Source organism: Typopeltis vanoorti, chromosome 13 (assembly GCF_054136105.1).
Source record: "Typopeltis vanoorti isolate ZY-2024b chromosome 13, IOZ_Tvanoo_1.0, whole genome shotgun sequence".
Classification (NCBI taxonomy): Eukaryota; Metazoa; Arthropoda; class Arachnida; order Uropygi; family Thelyphonidae; genus Typopeltis; species Typopeltis vanoorti.
In genome coordinates, this window is record NC_143561.1 from 26,853,397 (window position 1) to 26,865,220 (window position 11,824).

Sequence of the window (11,824 nt, forward strand, 5' to 3'; positions counted from 1 at the left end):
TACTATTAATCAAAATGATTTTAATAGTTATTTAGAACAAATTGAGCATTGAGCTAATTTCTCAATTAGCTTGAAACGTGATATATTCATGTTTGTTAAAGACCAAATCATTTCCATTTTATTTGTTCATCCATTGATCCCATTCCTGCGCCACTTTGTTATTGATTGTTCTTTTTCAATATGGATATTTTGATGGTCGTTGAGTTATGATCATTCGAACAGTCTAATGTAATAAGATGTACGCATAATACCAGCACAGATTTTTAAACATGAATGGTATTGAATGAACAGAAATAGAGAAGGATGAGATCTTTATCAGCGAGACTCCTAATTCTAGAAAAATTTATCCAAAAAAAAAAAAAGAAAGAAAGAAACGCTGCAACATTAAATTATGTTGCATCTTTTAATTATTTTGGACAATAATTGAAGTTTATATAAATCAGGGAACGGCTGTTGCCAAATTGAAGACTGTAGTCCTCTTTTTCAAGGTCGCAGGCTCCTCTCGTCACTCGTGTATATTATGTGAAAAGACTTGTTTTTATTGATTTTACAACTCAGTTCTTTGCGTCTAGATGCACAAACATCCAGACGCAAAGACTGGCTTTCACTCGGAAGCCAGTTTTTTTTTTTTTTAATCCATGTTATTGACGAAGGTTGTTTTTATAACTCGCATTAAAGATTAGAAATGGAAAATATTCACAGCCAAGAGTTCAAATTAAAAAAAAAAAAATTGCAGTATAAATTAATACGTAGATTGGAATATAAAGTATTACTTATATACAGATTATACTTCGTTTAACCAGCGTTGGAGAGAATACTTTTCAAAAGATCCACCTTGACACCAGTGATGCACATGTGCACCCATCTGTCACTATTTCCTCACCCGAAAAAAAATTGCTATTTCATATACATTGTCAGTCATGGCTATAGCGTGCTGCCATCTATCGTGTCCTTTGTAATATAAAAAATTATCTGTATTTCATTAACATTTGAGAAACACAAAATTAGTTGCCTGATTTGGGTTTTTTTAAGCGTTTTTTTTTAATATTTTATAATAATTATTTCAATTAATGTTATTCAGATTCAAATAATTGGAATTATTGATGGAATTCTAATCAGTAAATTGCAGCATATGGGGATGGATATAGGGTTGGTGAGATGGATAGGAGGGTGGTTGACGGAGAGATATCAGAGAGTGGTTTATACAGGAGTAGAGTCCACAAGACGGCCTGTGACTAGTGGTGTGCCACAAGGATCTGTTCTTGGACCACTGCTGTTTAATTATTATTATTATTATTATTATTATTATTATTATTATTATTATTATTATTATTATTATTATTATTATTATTCCTGATACCTCCAAGGAGTCCGAAGACTCATCGCGGGAGGATAATTTGTTCATTAACAATTAGGAAATGATCTGAGAGGAACAGTTCATTTGTTTGCGGATGATGCAAAGTTAGGTAGGGGAATAGTGAATGCAGATGATGTCAAAATTTTGCAAGATGATTTGGATAGATTGGAGGTCTGGGCTAAGGAGAATGGATGTCAATTTAATATGGCAAAATGTAAGGTTATACATTTTGTGGTGAAAAGATTAGCAGCAGTTTATTACATTGGTGGAACTGTACTCCAGGAAATTGATGAGGCACGAGATTTAGGAGTGTTGGTGGATAAGGAGTTGAAGTTTAGGGGGAACATTGCAAAAGTGGCCAAATCAGCTCATCGAATCACTTGATTGTTGAAGAATACGTTGACAAGCAGAGACAAGCAGGTTATTGTTCTTCTGTATCGAGCCTTGATAAGACCCCATCTCGACTACTGTGCCCAGATTTGGTCACCTAGGTTTCTTCTTGATGGGGAGGAGGTTGAGAAGATCCAGAGGCGAGTGACCAAGATGATAGCAGGTCTGTGGAATGAACCTTATCAGAACAGGTTGAGGATTTGTGGGTTGCAAAAATTGGTTGAGAGGAGGGGAGATATGATCGAGACATTCAAATTACTGAAGGGGTTTCTATAAAATTATTTCAGAAGATATTTTTGAGAACAGGGCTGGTTGTGGGAGACTAGGGGACATCCATGGAAACTGGGCAAAAGTGTGGTTAGTAAGGGTGTTAGAGCTGGGTTCTTTACTTTTAGAGTGGTGAATGAGTGGAACGGGCTGCCAGAGTCTGTGGTGGGTGCCATGACAGTGAATGGGTTTAAGGCGAGGTATGATAGATACTGTACGAATGTCGAATAGTTGTGATGAATATGATTTGGGGCCTCCCTCGATGAGTCTAAGGACTCCCTGGAGTTGCCCGTAATAATAATAATAATAATAATAATAATAATAATAATAATAACAAAAGTAAATGACATTTCCAATTTTCTTCGTATCCCGATATATCTTGGCTACTATACCTCCTCATCGTACTAAATACACTGCTTGAAAATAAGTCAATGGACATCATAGTGTGAGGAATAAACAGCCATGGCACTCACCTTAATAAGATGTAGGACGTCCTTTTGCTGTGATGACTGCAGCAATCCTACGGGGCATACTTTTCACAAGCGTACGATAGTTATAATTGGGAATTTTAGATCATTCTTCCTGTAGGCATATAATGAAGTCTTCGACTCTTGGGAGGGGGAGCGTCAATTGATCTACCAGACACTCCAGTTCATCCTACAAATGATGGTCAATGGGGGTTGAGATCAGGGCTCTGCAGAGGCTAGCCGAGTGTGGTGTCCGCAAACCGCGCAGTTACAGCAGCAGCAGCTTTGTGACACGGTGCATTGTCTTGCTGAGACAACGGTCAGTTCCGTAGAAATGTCACAAAGTAGGAAGCATTGGATTGTCCAGATGTTCAGATATCTCTCGGAGGAGTTCAATGTTCGTGGCACCACAGACGTCCGAGGTGAAACGAAGAAAAACAGGACCATACCATCACACCGCGAACGCCGAATTTCATAGTTGGGTTGCGCACCCTGGTAAGAGACGTTCACTGGGCATCCGCCACACCCGTCCATCTGCTCGGTAGAGGGTGTAGCGTGATTCGACGCTGCATGCTAATTCGGGTAATGTGGGGCTTGCATATTGCGGTCCTACCATGGAAACTTGCCATACGATAAATAAATAAATAAAATACCTTGGAAACTCATTTTGTGTGGTTCCAAGGGTTTTTGTGCAGTTTCGTGTTCCAGTTGATGTCCGGAACTCTGCGTTCAACATGTCGGCGGACGAATGGCGGTTTTTACCAGGGGCGAATTCTCCATGCTTGCTGGGAAAGCTCATTACTTGGGAAAGAAGTAATATTTATTTGTTAATAAATGCATGCATTCACAAGCATTCCATTTAGACTTTTATTTTTGCAGACAGAAGACGTCTTAAGCTTGCGCGGCAATAATTGAGCTTTGCGTTGTGTATCGAAGGCCGATGCTTGCTCATCTAGTCAATGCTACCTTGGCTTGCTCGGTTGTAAGAGCTTCCAGGTCCTCGCTGCATCACTGTGATTTCATGCGCGCGCATAGCCATTTCCGCTCCCTTCACGCCGTCTTAAACACAGGCCATACGCAGTCAAAGTAGCTCTAGCCAGTGAGCTTCAGCCAGCCTTTACAAGTGTGCGTATTGCTTGGGAAAATTAAGTTACGACCAACTTTATGACGATGTTATTGACCAGTTCATAAAGAAGAACCGTAGGGTAGAATTTATATTCAAGTAGCTAAATTGAAAAAGATAGAATATCATTTGTAAAATAAATGTTGTATTTGTATGATTAAATGCACATAAATTTCTAAATATATAGTTTTAAATGGTCAGTAATTCATTATTCCGCTAATCAGACTTCAATCACACCTCTCACTCCCTGAATGATAACAAGAGCAAGCGTGAATTTCAAGAGCAGCATTCGCTCCTGGTTTTTACATATTATCCTTCGTAGCTCCCTACGGTCGCGTTCGACGAGTATGATGGTTCGTCCACTGAGGGTAACACTTGCAGTTGATTTCTCTTTCCGTTTGCTGGGTCCAGATATTTCTGATCTTATTACAAAAATGTTCATGTTGGTGTGAGGGACTTCATTCTTCGCTGTGTTAAAAATCCGCACTCAATTTCCAAGCCATGGTTTCCTCAAAAAGTATGCTAGAACAAAAAAAAAAAAATAATAATAATAATAAAGCTTGTTAGTTCGTTGCCTATAGCAATCGCTATCGTGCCTTCGGGTTTAGCAAAAGCAGTTGGGCACAACTATTCATCTCTACTCCCATCGGTCTCTCTCTCTCAACGACTTGGACACTAAAAAGGTTTTTGATCCTAATGATATCCCACCAGTTGTGCTCCTAAACTAACACGTGTTCTTTATCATCTCTGCTCAATATTGTATTCATCTGGCATTCACTTATATCATGAAAGCAAACTCATTTACATCCAGTTTAAAAAAAAAAAAATCATAAGTGCCTACTGTTAATCAATCTACTTGCGCTAAAGTAATACAGCAGGTCATCAACTAGCGGGTTCTTCGATAATACCTGGAGAACTGTCAATTAATCTCAATAATCAATAATAATAATAATAATCCGTGGTACTTACTGGTCCTTAAGGCCGACGACATGCCCAGACTGGCTTTTGTAATCATCACTTTTTAGGTTAAGGCGATTAGTCATACTTATATATATATATATATATATATATATATATTCTTATGTGAATATTACACGTGTTCTCAGGGAGATAACTGCCATTATCTCATGGCCTAAACACACCATTCTCTGTAATAGTGTGAATTCTGCTTCCAATTTTTTTATATGAAAAGTTTAAAACCAGAGTTTCCAGTAAAAAAATGTTGTTGTGCCAGATATTGCTATTGTTGTGTTGGAATGTTATTTTAAATGCATATTTTTTTCAAACGTTTAAACTCTCTTGTTTTTATTTGAAAATGTTTTTATAAATATTGTTTCTGTACTTGCTTTAGAATATTGGGAATATGGAAAGAATGAAAAACAGCCTTTTCAGAAAAAGTGTGTGTGCATGTGCGCGTGCGTGCGTGCGTGCGTGCATGTGTGTGTGTGTGTGTGTGTGTGTGTGTGTGTGTGTGTGTGTGTGTGTGTGTGTGTGTGTGTGTGTGTGTGTGTGTGTGTGTGTGTGTGTGTGTGTGTGTGTGTGTGTGTGTGTGTGTGTGTGTGTGTGTGTGTGTGTGTGTGTGTGTGTGTGTGTGTGTGTGTGTGTGTGATTTTTTTTAGACGATTGGAGAGAACCCTTGCATATTTTAAACATATAAACATTAAAAACATCCCGGTAATAAAATAAGTCCATTTGACAACCTAATTCATATTCCTAAAACTGGAAAGTATTGAAGCAATTTTGTGATTATGTGTGATCCATTCTTACGACTCTTGTAAGAGATAAATACATTCATTAAACTCTTATACGATTAAAATAATTCTCTCACTGATATACTTATCAATTGTTTTTTTCCCCAGTTTCTTCTGAGATGCGTATTTCATTCATTTGCACTACGTATTCTAATCCTTGTTTTTTTTTTTTTTTTTTTAAGATCATCATCATCATCATCATCATCATCATCATGCGTATCAAGGATTTAGGCCTGCCGTGGCCTGTTTCGGCCTTAGAAGTCATCGTTGAATCGTTTAAGAGGACGTCCTGGTTTTCTTTTTCCTAATGGCTTGTACTTTAAGGTTTGTTTTGGTAATCTTTCTGTTTTCATTCTTTGAACGTGTTCCATCCATCTATGTTTATATTTTTTAATTTTTTTCTATTACTGGTTCTTGGTTTAATTCTTTCATAATTTCTTCGTTTCTTTTGTGATCAAATAGGGTATACTTTGCAGTTTTTCTCATAAACTTCATTTCTGCTGCTGTTAATCTTTGTTTGTCTTTTTGTTTTATTGTCCAGATTTCGCTTCCATACAAATAGGACTGGTAGGACTAATGTATTGTATACATTTAGTCTGGTTTGTGTTTGAACTAGGTTTGGTTTAAATATAGAGTTAATTACTCCTGTTATTTTTAAATATTTTGCAATTTTTACGTTTATATCTTTTTCATTTTCATATGTGATCATACATCATAGGTAGTTAAATGAATTCACCTGTTCTAAGATCTTGTTATCTATTACTATTTTAGTTCTTGCTGGATCTTGTCCTTTAAAGGCCATAATTTTTTATTTTTCTGTTGATATTATCATACCATAATCTTTGGCTATCTCATTTAGATCTAAAATAGCTTTCTGTAAGTTATCTTCAGAATTTGTAATTATTATTTGGTCGTCGGCAAAAAGGAGAGTGTTTAAGTTTACGGTAGGAGAAACTTTAATACCTTGATGTAAATTTTTATTCCATTTTATTATTATTTCATTTAGGTAAATATTAAAAAGAGTTGCTGAGAGGGGATATCCCTGAACCCCTAGGTTTATCTCTTTCGTATATGATAACTCATGATTTAATCTTATTTGTAATTGATTATTTTCATATATATACTTGTGATAGCTTTTAGGATATTATTTGGTATTTGTGTTTCTTTTAATGTGTTAAATAAAATGCTTCTTTTAACTTTGTCAAATTCTTTTTCAAAGTCAATAAATGCAATATGTGTTTCTAAATTGTATTCTCTTCTTTTCTCTATTATTAATTTTAGGCAAAAGACCGGGTCTGTACATGACCGTCCTTTCCTAAATCCATCTGCACTTCTAAAATAAAGTTTTCGGAATATTTCATTAGTTTGCTATTTAAAATTCTGCTATATATTTTGTAACAGGAATTTAGTATACTGATACCGCTATAGTTTTTAGGGTCATCTCTATTACCTTTTTTAAAGATAGGAATCACATTTGCGTTGTTCCATTCTATTGGGGGTGTTACCAGTTGAATAAATTTTACGTAAAAATAATATAATAGGAGTCTTTCTTTGAATCTTGTTCCTGCATATTTATATAGTTCTGAACCTAGCTTATCTTCTCCAGGTGATTTTCTGTTTCTTGTTTCTTTCAGGCTGATTTCTAATTCTTCTTTAGTTATTTCCTTTTCATTTTCATTAAGTGTTTGCCAATTGTCTTTTTTACAATATTTATCTATCTGTCCACAATTCTGTATAGAAATTTAGAAATTCTTCTAACTTCAATTCGGTGTTTAATTTTATGTTTCCTTTAGTATCTGCGTTTAAGTGTTTCAAAATCTTATATGCATTGGGACTGTTACTAATTTTACTGCTTAACCATTTATGATAGGATTCTTTTTTTCGTTTTGATTATTTCTTTGATTGTATCATCCCTGATCTTCAGTTTTTTCCTTTTATTGAATTTTTTGGTCTTTCCTAAGCTTTCGTTTGCTGCTGCATTTAGTATCGTTTTTATATTAAGCCATTCTATTTCTATTTCTTCAGTTTTTTTATTTTATCTAGATGTTGGTTAATTCTTTTCATATAGCCATTGTATATTTGTGTCATTCAAAAGTCTAGTTTTATATACAAATGTTTTAAATTTTCTTTCTGTTCTTGTTACTTGTAGGCATTTAGGTGGTAATCTTAATTTTATTTTAACAAGGAAGTGGTCACTGCTTATTTCATATCCTCTGTGAACTCTAACATCTAAAGATAACTTTGATGTCTTTTCATTTAATATGAAGTAATCTAATATTGATTTCCATCCTCTTGCTGTCCAAGTATATTTATGTATGTCTTTATGTTTATAGAAGGAATTCATTATTTTTAGGTTATTATAAACTACAAAGTCAATCATTTTTTTTACCATTCCTATTTCGAATATGTTCTCCATGTATTCCTATATTATTATTAATTTTCGTGTTTCCAATTCTTGCATTTAAGTCTCCTGCTAAAATTACGTAATCATTTTTATTTATTTTATTATATATGTTTTGTAGCTGATTATACAAATCAATATTATCCTGTTCTCTTCCTTCTTCTGGGACATATAAACCAGTTATTGTTAAATAACCTCTACCTATTTTTATTCTAGCTTCTATTATTCTTTCATTCCATAATTTATAATGTTTTAACTGTTTTGAAAAGGTGTTATGATAAAATTTTATCATAATACCCTCATTAGGGTGTTATGATAAGATTAAAAGGGTGTTATGATAAAAAAAAATTAAGATAAAATCTACATTCTTAAAATCACATAGTCTTTATTGCTCCCAAATACGTTTGACATGGGTTGCTTTCTTCATGTGTTTTTTAATGTGAAATCCTTCTTTCGGTCTTTTGTGTAATATTGGACATTTGTAATTTTAGAAAAAAAAAAATTTTCCTCATGATATGAAAACGCCACATGCTTGTAATGCATTGTAAAAGAAGAACAACAATAAAGAAAAAAAAATGTCGATAAACCTTACCTCTTTTGCTTCAAACCGACTACTCAGCTTCGTATGTGGAACTTAATCTAGTTCTTCGTCATTCCCAGTATTCAAACAACAGCCATTCGTTACTTAACCAGCATATTCCATCCTATACGAATAGTATGAATTGATTATTCACACATCCAGTTGCTTTAAATCTTTACACGTGGGCCGTTTCTTCTCGATACGTTCACATGCAGAGTGGAGAACGTTTTTGTTTTCGTTAGAAGGCCAAAAATTACCATTGAGATGCAAAAAAATTACTATTGGGTTGCAAATTATTGCAGAAGAAATTATATGTGCAGTGTACAAAAGTAATTACAATTTCCCATTCATCCCCTTTACTACAGTTAGGAGAAAAAGAAAAAAAAACTGAAAAGATATTCAAGATAAAACCTGAATAATGATTTATTAAATGCTTTAATAAAAAGATAATTTTTTGTTTATTTTTATATGAACTGTGACATTACTTAATAATTTTGGTATTTTATGATTTTCAAATAATAAAATTAAAAAATAATAATAATAAAATTATAACATTATTTTATGATAAATAAAAAATAAAAATATAGTGAAAATCGTAAAATACAATGAACCATATGTGTCCCCCCGCCTTAAGTTGCTTATAGTGCTCGAAGCGGTAAAAAATAAATAAATAAATGAAATGCAAAGAAGGAGAGGTTCATCTTGAGTTGGTTGATAGTTTTACCTCAAATTAGCGGTAAACCGCCAGACCTTGTAAACCGCTAGCTTTGCTTTTTGTAAACAAAGACGATCTCCTTCGTCAGCGCAACATAAAAGGCAGATTTTTAAACTACCGTTCAGTTTTATATTTAATTTGTTGAAAAACTGTAACGACAATTATTAGTTAAGTAGAAGAGCGATAATAATGAATGATATGATTGCAAGAATGTGTAGAAAAAGAGGTCTCGATATGTTGATTTTTGGATGTGTTTGAAGGCAAAAGAGAGCTGTATGAAAGAGATGGGTGCATCCGAACATAGAAGATCACCAGCGTTTGAAGAGGTTGCTGTTTTCTGAGCAAGCTGAAGTATTTGGGCAGGGAAACTAGAATTGATAAGATTGAGAGTAAGAAGGAGAATCTTATGTAGGGAGGGAATGTGTGTTTGGTGATCCTTTATCGCGGAATAGTTTGGGGAATAGCGCGGAAAAAAATCGGTATTGGGCTATTGTGAATATTGAAACTAGTAGAATGTATGTATCAGTTCTAAAGGTGGTATAAGGACTAAAGGGAATCTGCAGTTTCTGTATACTGATGTAAGACGCATTCAAAATAAGAGAGGAGCGTTTTTGCCATTAGTCAGTTCAATCTCGCCAAAAGTGGGCATTAGTGAATTTGGTTATTGGAACTGAATGATGGGTACAGTATTTTCAGGGAGGATAGAGAAGTTAGAAAGGGGGGGGGGGGGAGCACTGCTGATGATAGCTGAAGAGTTGCAGCCAAAAATAGTACGGTATCAAAAGATAGTCGTGAAAGGGAGTGCATTTGAGGCGATCATTCATCAGCAAATGCCTTCTACCATCATAATTGACCTGCAATGAGTGCAGGTCGAGTAATTATTATGGGAGATTTTAACTACGATGATATGGACTTGAAAGAAGAAAGATCACCTGGCAAAAATGAAATGGAATTCATACAAAGAGATAATTATTTGAAACAGCATATAACTAAGGTGGTATGACTCGTGGTATGAGTGTTGGATCTGGTCATAGGTTCAGAAGACCTAAGCATAAGTAAAGGGTTCACGCTACCTCTGACTGGAGAGTGATCAATGCGGTATTGACTTGGGAGGTTGCAAAATTTGTGTATTTCTCTCTTAAGAAGTGGTATATATATACGGAACTACAGGGTAAGTAATTATTACAAGCTTCGGAGGCAGTTTAGAGCAGTCCCATGACATAAGAAATTGCAGGAGGAAAATGTTAGCAATGCATGGGATATAATCAACGGGTATCTGAAGGAAGCAATATCGGAATGTATTTCAATGGTCAGGAAGATAAATAAGGTAGGCGTTCGATGGATGAGTAGTAATATTAGGCGTGATCTTCAAAAAAAAGGGAAAAAAAAGAAAATGTTATGGAGGATTTACAAGGAGAAAGGTGACCAGCACACTCACGAGCAGTATAAGGTTTAGGTTAGAAAGATTACCAGCATGGTAAGGAAGGCTAATTCCGATTATGAGATGACCTTAGCAAAGAGGGTCAAAGAAAATTCCAAAGAATTCTTTCACTAAGCGGCAAGTAAAAGGAAGAATGATTTTGAAAGGATAACTTTAGTTGTCGATGGAAGCGAGGTGACTTGAGTCGGATGTAACAGTAGAGTTACTGAGTGACCACTTTTCAAAACGTCTGTCACCTGAGTGAGGATATTTCTGTATTTTATGTAGCAATAACTGATATGAAAATTGAAGTTAATGAATTAGAAGTATTTAGGATATCGCAGAATTTAAATGCTAATACTGCTGTTGGTTTGGATGGGATATCAGCTCGGGTATTACGTGAATGTGCAAAGGAATCGCCAATGACTCTTACTTGGCTGTTAGTCTTAACTCTGGTAAGGTCCCTAGGGAGTGAAAGGAAGGTAAAATAGATCCTTTGCATAAAGGAGGCTCTAAAACAGAGGTAGAAAATTGCAGACCAATCTCCATCTCGGGAGCGGTGGTAAAAGTATTGGAAAAGTTTGTTAAATGCAGAATGCAGGAATGATTGAATATGTGGGAGGCAACACAGTTTTGTTAAAGGTCGGTCTTGCCTTAGTAATTTATTAATTACTAAGGCAAGAATAGTTATATTATAGAACAAACGGGGAAGGATATTAAACTAGTGATGTGGATACGAAAATGTCTCATGGACAGATACCAAAAAGTAGTGTATGGAGGAGCAGAGTCCAGGATGAAGCAGGTGAGCAGTGGTGTGCCACAAGGCTCTGTTGTGCTTAGACATTAATTTGTACATAAATGATATTGGAAATGACTTGAAGGGAGATATTCAGTTGTTTGCTGATTATGCAAATTTGGGTAGTGTAATAATTAATCAAGCTGATTAGAGAGCTTGCAGGATGTTTTAAATAAGCTGGCAATATGGGCAAAAGATCTCGATTCAATGTGGAAATGTGTAAAGTTATGCATTTTGCGATTAAAAGATTACAAGCTGTGCACCACACTGATGAAACTACTCCAGGAAATAGATGAAGCTGGAGATTTACGGGTGGTGGTAGACAGAGAGGTAAAGTTTAAACATACTGACTTCTGGGTGAGTAGAGTTCGGTGCTTTTTTTTTTTTAACTTGCAACACCATGGCAAATCGTTCTAAAGAGTTTTTCCCTTTAGAAAAAGGAAAAACCAGTTATTATAAGACATTATATAATTATCATCGTTTCTTTTAATTGATTCTTAAATATGAAGCTCTGTAATCTAATTTCTTCATTTTATTATAATGTCTAATATGTTGAG

The 11,824-nt window shown here is 35.0% G+C and overlaps 1 protein-coding gene across 2 annotated transcripts in view; it reads right to left on the minus strand.

Annotated features, from left to right (window-relative positions):
* Nucleotides 1–8,503, minus strand: part of LOC150100003 (fibroblast growth factor 1-like) — a 44,988-nt gene extending 36,485 nt beyond the window's left edge. The window contains exon 1 of one of the 2 annotated variants that reach the window (XM_090402855.1): nt 8,349–8,503. The gene's annotated coding sequence lies outside the window, so the exon portion shown is untranslated. Of the gene's footprint in view, nt 1–4,573; nt 4,690–8,348 lie in introns of those variants that run through there. The other variant, XM_090402856.1, reaches the window with a different exon arrangement.
* Between the last annotated feature and the right edge of the window lie 3,321 nt (nt 8,504–11,824).